Source organism: Pecten maximus, chromosome 14 (genome assembly GCF_902652985.1).
Source record: "Pecten maximus chromosome 14, xPecMax1.1, whole genome shotgun sequence".
NCBI classification, from domain to species: domain Eukaryota; kingdom Metazoa; phylum Mollusca; class Bivalvia; order Pectinida; family Pectinidae; genus Pecten; species Pecten maximus.
The window spans coordinates 35,300,540-35,304,436 of NC_047028.1; the positions used below are offsets into that span (position 1 = coordinate 35,300,540).

The following is a 3,897-nucleotide window of genomic DNA, read 5'->3' on the forward strand; positions in this document are numbered from 1 at the left end:
TTACAAAAAAGGTACTAAAAAGGTACAGAAAAGGTATAAAAAAGGTACAAAAAAGTTATAACTTTTTCTAGGTACTAAAAAGTTAAAAAAAAGTTATAACTTTTTCTAGGTACTATAAAGGTATGAAAAAGGTACAAAAAAGTTATAACTTTTTCTAGGTACTAAAAAGTTACAAAAAAGGTACTAAAAAGGTATGAAAAAGGTACTGAAAAGGTACAAAAAAGGTATAGAAAAGTTACAGAAAAAGTATGGAAAAGGTACAGAAAAATATAAAAAGATTTTGCTTCAGAATGTTTTTTTAATCCAGAAATATACTTATTAAATACATGTCTTCTAGACCAATAAATTACTATTCATAAAAACACCACGGAAATCTCCTTTCACTTTGCACATTTTCTTGAAAGACTAACAAAAGCACTATTTTTCGTCCTCATGGAAAGCTTTATTTCGAATAACAGATTCCTTCCATGGATGAACGCAGCAGTCATGTACTATTACACTGTCATACTCCTGCTCCTGTACAAGGCATTATCCACTTTGTTTCTCTAGTATATATTATAACTACCGTTTAATGTAAACATAAAACCAACATGTCATCAAGAATTAAGTATTTTTACTGCATAACACAGCACTCTAACCGGACTGTTATTAATACACATTGTATTGTATACTATATAAAATGTGTTAGCTGTTTGAGGCATTGTTACACAGGAAAGAAAAAAGTCTGAAATAATGTAAATGTTCCTCTTCTGGGATCCTTTCCTTGAGATTTGACTGACAATACTGCAAGAACACTGATTTTTCCAGGAGCTGATCAGGGTTCTTCTTGGGATTGACACTCTATAGTCCATCAAAAAGAAAAGAAAACAAAACAGTTAGTGATCTATTTACATATTGTAACTCTGGTTTCGGTGTAATAACTTAATAACTAGGACAGGCTGAGAGTTAATTGGGTTATTATAATTTATTAACTAGAACACTGAAAATTTAAAGGACCCCATCAATTTCATCATGAGGCAATAAATAATATATATCTCCCATAATCATCAAGAACCCATCTGCCTAAATCACCGAGTAATATTGGTTGGAATTATATTGAAACAAAATCTGACCTTGGCCTTTGACCAAGTGACCTTGACCTTTGGTCAGTTGACTCCATGCATTATTATAATGTTTAATTCTGACCAACTTTGCTTTAGCCTTGAAACAAAATATTTAATCAGTGAAAAAACGCAAAATTTGACCTTGACCTTGTCAGTTTACACCTAGTTTAATTCCAACTAAATTTGCTTCATCATGCCAAAACAAAATATTGATGAAAAGAAAAAAAAATTACATTGACCTTTCAATCTAATGACCTTCATGAGCTTTGACCCTGGGTTTTGACATAATTTTGTGAACTGTACCTGGCCCATTTTGTGTAAATTTGTCAATAAATTCTAGAATTATTAGACAGCAGCAAAATTAGAGGGCTGGGAGACAGAGGTAATTACTATAGGCTAACAAACACAACTTATCATGTCAAATCAAAAAGAAGATACCCCCAGAGATATCATGTAATTGTATGATTATTATATAAATATCAATTTTATATACCTGGTATATCATATATACAAGACTGTTCCTTAGCCTAAGAAGGAAGAGAAAAGTGATTCCCAAATAAGGAATCACTTTTCTCTTCTTCTAGATCTTATTAATTTGAAAGCAGAAGCCTAAAATGTTTCTTTTGAATAAGATCCATAAATAACTTTCTGAGAAACTTCAAAATTATAAAATTCAAAATGACAGCCTGTAAGCCATCTTGCATTGCATACAAGCTAATATATTGGGGGCGGGGATGATCAACTTAAAAGGGAAACTGATGGTGAAAGTAATCAATGTGTGTTAATTCAGCAATAAAACATTTTAAATGAATTCACATAAAATAAAAGAAGAAAGATTCTTCTCAAATTTTCCAATGGTCTAGATCTATGTATAATAAATAAAATGTGCTAAAATTGTATATAGATTTTACTTTGTAGATCTATTTTAAATACTTTGACAAATTTTCAATTAGGACTTTATTTTATTGGATTTCCTTGAAATTTCACGCACACAACAAGTAACAATCCCTCTCATTTCTATATATATTTAATTTACCGTAGCCGATTCCGTAGATATTAATTGCGTGTTAATTACATTTAAAAAAAAAAGTGTTGTGCGTATAATTAGGAATAAAGAACAAAATGTTCATACTTACCATAAATTATGGTGCATATATTCGTCTATTTCAGTAAAAAATAGTAACAAATGTACGGGAAAACATGAAAAAAATTATCAGGTAAAATAGCTGACGAATTATTGCCTACACCCCAATATATAGTGTATCGAATTTCAAGAAAATCCATTGAAAAACGAAGTATATTATATATACTTTGGGACGTTCATACCAAACGACATAAACGAAAAACGTGTATGGCCACATATATGTGTGAATCCATTTTAAATATATCATAATATTGACCCGGAATGTGAAGGTGAAGGATTAAAAAATAATCACTTGGCAAGCAAATTAAACTTACGATTGAAAGATGCAACATTTATAAATCGGCTGTGCGTAGGGGGCGGGTGGTCCGAGGATCATGAATGCTGGTGAATTTAGTCCTGAAACATGAAGTATTTCATATGAACATATTCACTCAATGTTGTTTAATGTATGACGATCGCGAGAGCGACAAAATCTGCGATTCGAAGACAAATAAGAACATATAACTTACCCTGATTTCATGTTGTCCGATAATTCAGTGTTTGCCGGTGAAAGGGGTATCATAAGTCGCCAAAAGCTAGACGAAATTTGATATTCTGTTCCCAGTTTGTCGATTGTATTCCGTGAGTGGGGAAATTAAATGTCGCCAATATATACTGTATATATAACGTGATTTTGTTCTAGGCCTAAGCTTTCATCACGTTTCCGTAAACAAACAAAATGGCCGCCACTTGTAATACAAATCTCCCGCTAAACTGAAGGGAGCGCCGCCTGGCGGTGGGTATACATGTGTACAGTAGGGCCAAGTGAACGAAGAAGAAAAATGTCGAATAAAGTTATTAGGCCGCCTACGATATCATGAGAAATCCTATCGATATTATTATATATATATATTTTAGTTGTTGTTATATATTTTTATTTAATTATTATTATGATTACTGCAACATCGTACTCTTTCACAGTGCACATGATGGCACACATGCTAAGTGTCTGTACAGAGAAACTAACGTGTCATATGTTCGGTTATATTCTTGATACCGATAATATTGTGCACAGGTGAGATACCCAGGTAAACTGGCCAATGCAACAAATCATAGGCAGTCAGGCATGACAACGATGTAACTAATTAATTAACGCCCCAGGACACCGCTATGTCAGCAGGTGAACTGGACACTCCTCAGGTACACAGGTATTTACAAAATTCAATGAGTTCGGTACAGTAGACTGCCGCTAATTATATTCTAATTGATGCCCCGAGGATGAGGTCTTCGGTGATCAGCTTGTGTCTGACGGGGTCGGTTAACTTTTGGTGCGTGGTCCCACTTTTCGTGAGGTAGCCTACACACATGATGTGCACGTTTCAGTAACAGCACTAGGCTACTGTAATGCTACGAGATCAATTCTCCTGCAGATGTCCTTTGTGAATAATCTGACGATCTGGCTTATAGATATATGACCAATTGATTGTTTTGTTTAATGTGTTCACTGACAAAACATCGTGTGCGCTGTTTTCAGATTAAAATGTTTATTGCAATTTACGTCATATCGAGATCATAAAAACGCTTTACTTATATGGAGTTAAATCAAAGCGTCTGAGAGTTTGGACGATCAAAATGACACAAGTGTTACACACGTGTGTTTGTTTACCGCTG

General features: G+C 33.5%; 1 long non-coding RNA gene across 1 annotated transcript; it reads right to left on the reverse strand.

The window, feature by feature from the left end:
* Positions 1-420: 420 nt before the first annotated feature.
* LOC117341609 lies at positions 421-3,150 on the reverse strand. The gene is made up of 3 exons (XR_004535675.1): positions 2,757-3,150; positions 2,562-2,643; positions 421-840 (listed from the first exon to the last, which is right to left on the reverse strand). It is a non-coding gene; the product is annotated as an uncharacterized LOC117341609 (long non-coding RNA).
* Between the last annotated feature and the right edge of the window lie 747 nt (positions 3,151-3,897).